Below are 6819 nucleotides of genomic sequence, written 5' to 3'. Positions count from 1 at the left end.
ACAAACAACCATGCCCCTTTTCATCAGGGCATCCGCTGGCCCGGGATGACATGAGGCTGCTACTCCCCACACACACACACACCTTTTGGCACAAGGCCTGCCGCGGCGCTGAGACAAAGCCGCAGCACGCTGGGGGCTGGCTATATGGCCGACGCTGGGCTAAAGTACAGAGTCTGCAGAAGAGAGAGAGAGAGAGAGAGAGACTGGCGTGCATCCACCATGCTTAATCACTACCCACGGGTCGTCAGAGATAAGAGGCCAGGTGGCTCCAAATGCGGAGAGACCGCAGATAAACAAAACCCCCGGGACCGAAGCCAGACAACCCATTCTTTGTCTTTTCTCTCTCTCCCCTGTGCATCATCACTTCTTCCCTCTCCGCTGTCTCTCTCCATCTTTCTTCTCCCCATCTCTCAGTGCGTGATCAATGGATACACACCGGCCCCATTTCCTACTACTTCTGCAATGGTTGGCCTCGGTGCGCCGCGAAGGTCTGTCCACTTCACAGAAACACTCGCCCGTCTAGTGTACTGTAATCTCCCCCTCAAGCACTCGGACCTTGTTTTCGTCATCAAAATCCTGTTCATCCGTTGTTGTACACTAGTACAATCGTGTCCTCACTTTTGTACAATTTCTCTAGCTTGGCCAAATTATACTTTTGAAATAGCTCAGTCGTTCTTATAGTACGGATGTCATTATATTTTTTTATATGGATTATTTTGAGAAGGAATGTTGTACCATATTATACCGTTGCTGGTACTCGGTTTTTATTAGATGTCCTCTTTGACGTCCTCTGGGAAACGTTTTCATTCTTGCGAACTTGTTTCTTTCCTCAGGGAATGTAGACTCACACCTTGCCGATTCGGGAGCCATCTCTGACATGAGGCATGATCAACATAGAGCAGCATCAACAAGGATGTAACTGCAGTACCAGTACCACCGGTCCGGGTATATACCGCCAGTGTCGCCAGTACCACCAGGGCATCTCACATCTCACTTAATACCGGAAAACTCAAAAGCTCAACAAACGTGACAGCAGAATGGCCGCAAAGCCTGATTCATATACGTCCGTCATGCGATAGGCACACGTAAATACAAGCTCACAACGTGTCGCGTCGTGCGCTCGTGGATCGGTAATTCTCAGCATGCGACACCGTCATACCTTGGGAGTATAAATTACGCATAAGTCATACGGGCGGCACTAAAAATGTAACATGCCTGCAATAGCATCCTCGTCGAGGTCAAATTTGGAATTCTATTTGCTTTTTAAATAGGCTTCTGACTTCTTTCGTGCTTATTATTGATCGGTTTGTAACTTAACATTCCACACAAAAAAAAAACACATCTACGGTCAACCCTTTACTATTTCCTGGTGTCTTGCTCCTCTGTAGTGATAAGCATTTGAGGAGGCCAATTCATTAATCGGGTGCGGTCATGTGAAAAGTGAACTGTCGGACTCGCGTTTGTGAAGTGGACTAGTATCTGTAGAACAGCTAGAAAATAAGGCCCTTCTTCTCAGCAATAACGGCCCTCGGTCAAAGAAGGAAGCAGCAGCAGTAAAACTCGAATGAAGTTTCAACCCCAATTACCCCCCTTTTTCTATATCTATATCCACCAAATCCTGGGTGCCCTGCATGTATACTGGCTTGGGCACAAGAAGCAGCCATACTCGACGCAGCGGGGAAACTAAGATTATAGACAGTGGGAGGTCAGAACGTCTTTCTCTGAACTTTCACTGAAAAGTCGAAAAAGACAGTGGCAGTGCCGATATCTTCTACTATAGGTTTCTGGAGAGAGAGGGGCCAGGCTTCACGAGGTTTCTTGGGCCCAAACATTCAACGCTAAAGACTCCCTTGTCAACGCCGTCGACAGATGTCACCGCGACAGAAGGGCTTCTCTACCAAGATGTATTTTCAACTCGTCGTCACCATTAGTGCTGACACTCAAACGTCCCGGATGGCAAAATACAATGTCCAACGTCGATGAAATAACGCCATATACCGTAGTATCGTGCACTGTATGTTGTATGAGGACTTATACCGTGCAGCTTCTGAATGGGCAAAACGAACGTTCCCCACTGATGGGTAGGTTTATGGTGGTTTAAACTTTAAACCACCATAAACCTGTTTTTCTTTACTTAACGAAGCCTTTAAACTTTAAAGGCTTCGTTAAGTAAAGAAAAACATGTTTTTGAGAGGGCTGATTCAGATACAATAGTATACTGCCTTAAAGATATCAAAATCTTCCATTTTAGTTCATAGTAAGGAATGCCCCGAAAGCCCAGTTAATGTCTCACATTTTCCCAGTGTATCCTGCATTTCCACCGATGTCTATTTTGCTAATTATTGTGAAACATAGGCCTACTAGTGATGACACGTTGAGGTTATTTGCCAATTTGGATGTGGTTGAAAGCAATGTTTCTGGAAATGTTTCCTTTTTTTGGGGGGGGGGGCATTGTAAATACATTTCATATTGCTATTTTTGTTGGGTGCATGGTGTCACTGGGGTGAAAAGCTGTTGGAAAATCAAAACATTGAATGTGAAACAAAAGTACACTGATGAAGTGAAGGTAACATTTTGTAGACAAAGTGACGCCCATAAAAGTGTGGTTTCTGAAAACGCTACAAGCGTAGTTATTCTCAACACTGACATACTCTACTTCATGTTGTTTGATGGCCCATGACGGACATGCTCTTTATAATATCTGGCAAGGAAAGCAATTGTGAGGAAAATCTCGTTTTAGGGCAGCAGGTTTTATAACCCTCCGCGAATCTAGCGTGAAAAATTCACATCGCACTCATTCATCCGCGAGAATGCATTCGTTATTCGACATGAATCTCGTTAAGCACATGCATGAGCGCGCACACGTGGAAGCCAGCATCCTAGCCCGGCCGCTAATGTGCAGAGTTTAGCGTGCGCTAGTGTAGCGCTAAGAGCATACGTGTGGGTGGCTATAGAGGGGGGTAGAGATGACGAGAGAGGAGGTGGTTCTGGTCAGTTGACCTGTAGTAAGTCTCATGGTCGGGGGGTAGGACCAAGTCTCATGGGATTTGGGATTTGTTTATAAACATTTTGGTATTTGTTTATAAACATTTGTGATTTGTTTATAAACATTTGTGATTCGTTTATAAACATTTGTGATTTGTTTATAAACATTTTGGGATTTGTTTATAAACATTTGGGATTTGTTTACAAACATTTGGGATTTGTTTATAAACATTTGGGATTTGTAAGTCTCATGGGGGGGGGGGGTAGGACCACTACCAGTTGACCTGTAGTAAGTCTCATGGTCGGGGGGGTAGGACCAAGTCTCATGGGATTTGTGATTTGTTTATAAACATTTTGGTATTTGTTTATAAACATTTGTGATTTGTTTATAAACATTTGTGATTTGTTTATAAACATTTGTGATTTGTTTACAAACATTTGGGATTTGTTTATAAACATAAGTAAGTCTCATGGGGGGGGTAGGACCACTACCAGTTGACCCAGGGCCGGTTCTAGGCATATAGGCGAACTAGGCGGTCGCCTAGGCCTCAACCACTGAGGGGGCCTCGTCACATGTATCCCTTACATGGGCTACTGGCCACATGTGGCCCCCACCTAGCTTCTTAATTTTGATCTCAAAGTGCACCAGATTGAAGCATTTTCATGGCAAATTTACAATTTTTATCCGGCGTGGCAAAGCAGGAGGGGGGGGGGCTCTGTATAATATGTTGCCTAGGGCCTCAAAAGGCCTAGAACCGGCACTGGTTCTGGTTGTTGAGAGGAGTGGGCATGCAGCAGAGTGATGACTAATGAAAGAGCAGGCTTCTATCAGTCCCTCTCTCTGGCTCTCCGCTGCCACTCCTAATGAGAAAGAGTGGAGGAACTCACATTTCATTCCTCCCATAAGTGCCCGTGTCCGTGTCTGTTATGCACCTTCGTCTAGGGTGAAGGTAAACAACATAATGTGAGAGGAGACAGGGTTGAAAAATAACTTTAGTTTATTGTTGTAGCTCTTTTTTCCCGTTAGCAGAGACAAAGGTTACATTTCCTTGTTCTTTGGTTCACAACTGTGTAGTATTGGTTTCAAGGTGCAGGTTCTATTCTAAGGAAAACGGCTCTAACTAGAAAGCAAACGTTTACCCCCAACTAAAGGCCCTAACGGAGAGTTAAACAAAAATACAATTCTAAATCCCTAACTAACCTAACTAACCAAAAGTACAATAAATCAGAGAAAAGAAAATACCTGGCACCCCTACATGGTGGAGTAGGAACCGGGCTTCATATTAGCAAATAATAGTTTACAGATTCATAAGAACAACAATGATTATGAACTGAGGCTTTTAAGTTAAATGACTAGACAGGCTAAAGGCTTTAACTTGTGTGTGTAGTGTCAGAGACCCGGGAGTGTGTTTTAAGTAGAGAGGCCGGGGAGGGCACGAGGGCCAGGGTCGATCGGGCCCCCGGGGGAAGAGTTCGACTTATAGGGAAGTCATGCGAGGCCCTGTTGATTGATTAAACGTATATAGACACGTGTGAACCGGTCCCCCAGACAAACGTTGGGAGAGGTATAAATGACAGTCGTTCCGCTGCATTACCCCGGAGTGATCAGCACTTTGCTGGAAAACTTTTGTGCTGAAGGTTGAAACCATTTTGTTTCCCTGGAATCCACTGTAGCCCCCATCGATCGGGCGTCCATCCGTCCGCGCGCGGTAACAGATGATCTCTCCTCCTTGAGTTATCTCTTTTGAACTGCAGCCACGACCGTGCACGTTTGCCAGCATCATCTCATTTCTCGACGGCAAATTTTCCGCTAGACATTTTTCCTCCGCTCGCTCTATACCCTTCAAGACAGCTTGCCGTTGAACGAAAACGTCTCAACTTTAAAGCCACAGCACTATTAAAAGCTCCTCACTAATCTAAATCAAGCTCATTTGGCAAACTAATTCACCAATTATTTAAGACGGCTATAGTTCTCCGTTGCCATTTTAAATATCACAGATATATTCTTTACTTCAACTCTAAATGCTATAATATTTTGTGTTAAACATGTGTTCTTTTTGTTTGTGCCATGCAGGTGTGTCCGTTTGCCTCTATAGAGAACAGGTTTCTGCATCAAGGCAATATTATAACATACTTGAGTGACTATTCCCTGGCAGTGTCCATATTCCAGATGCCTCAGCTGGGTAGTAAACATGACTCCTGATGGATGTTAGTTCACTATGATTATGAGTCTTTTTAGGTAGCCCATAATCGAGCAGCAGCACACCAATGTCACCCAGTGAAGATTCGATTCGTGGAATTCGACTATAGATTCTTCTACCATGCAGGCTTCCTTGAATGTGGCCTGTTCATATCCAACTTCTCCTTAGCGTACAAGCCGTTCATGAGCTTATACAGTAGCATATCCCTATCCATAATAGACATGTCTTAACACACAATATAAACCTTAGTGCAAAAATGCGAAAATTGAGGTGAAAAGTGTATATTTTCTCAATAACAAAATACATTATGGTGCACGACTGTAAGAAACTTAACATTCCACGTTGGGCCCTGTGGCAGTAGGCTTAAGCCATGCTTTTATAAGATGCTGACAATTTTTGCCATCTTCGATGACTGAGAAGCTGCAGACATTTCATGCATTGTTTGAAAGATATGCTTGATAAGGTTTATACGATCCCCCCCCGAATGAACAAAAGGCAAATCACAGTGGGCTTTAAAAGAAAAAGTAGTATACACAAATTGGGAGTTTTCAGAATGGTATAGAGAACCTAAAAACAGACCTAGACTAGGTTTAGTACATCATAGTGTCAACAATACAGAGATATTGATTGATTGTGGGCGTAGGAAAAACTAGATTCACAAAGAAGCATGGTTGAAGCCTTATTTATGCTTGTACGACCATGTTGTGGTCGCAAGCTCACAATGCGTCGCATGTGCCACACATTGTTAGCTTGTAGTTCGGGTGTTTTTGTGGTGCACAACACCGTCGTAAAGGTCCTAATTACACACCTGGAGCGTGACCGATAAAACGATCTGAAAATGTGTCATGAATATTTCACATCAAACTATGAATCTGGGGAACCGGGGACCTCCGCATCATCAGTGCCGATACCCTAGGTGGGGTTTGGAGAAAGGGCCTTTCTGTGTGGAGTTTGCATGTTCCCCCCGTGCCCCCTAGGGTAGGTAGTAGGTACACTCACAAAAGACATGCAGTAATCATCGTCTCTATACTGCCTCCCCCTGGCCAGCCGGGGCGCCTGATGGAGGGGAAAGGAACTGGTTGGTATAACGTGTTCCTTGCACGCGTTAAGTGACTCCTCATGCCGTGAAGAGACTATGAGGTCAGTCCGTTGCTCTCCCCAGGTTGGCAGAGGGAGTGTAGCGAATAGGATTACATTAAAGGGACACTTCACCCTTTTTTCAAAAAGATATATGTTAATGACGTTTAGAAGCTTTAGAACACTTTCCTGGGGGTCTTTATGTGTGTAATATGTGGTTTTAGATATTTTAGATTGTAGCAGTGAGCCTGTTGTCTCTGATGTCATGGACACTGGGCTCACTTCCTTCCTGGACTACATGTTGTCTCAGTAAGACAGCTCTCCCCCCTATCCACAAGGAGGAGCAGTGCACCAAATAATTATGGGAATTGTAGTCCAGGAAGGTAGTGAGACCAGTGTCCATGACATCAGAGACAACAGGCTCACTGCTACAATCTAAAATATCTAAAACCACATATTACACACATAAATACCCCCAGGAAAGTGATCTAAAGCTTCTAAACGTCATTAACATATATTTTTTTTGCAAAAAGGGTGAAGTGTCCCTTTAAATAAT

This window comes from Protomyctophum bolini (assembly GCF_963924005.1).
Source record: "Protomyctophum bolini genome assembly, chromosome: 15".
Taxonomy (NCBI): domain Eukaryota; kingdom Metazoa; phylum Chordata; class Actinopteri; order Myctophiformes; family Myctophidae; genus Protomyctophum; species Protomyctophum bolini.
This window is presented reverse-complemented; position numbering follows the sequence as displayed.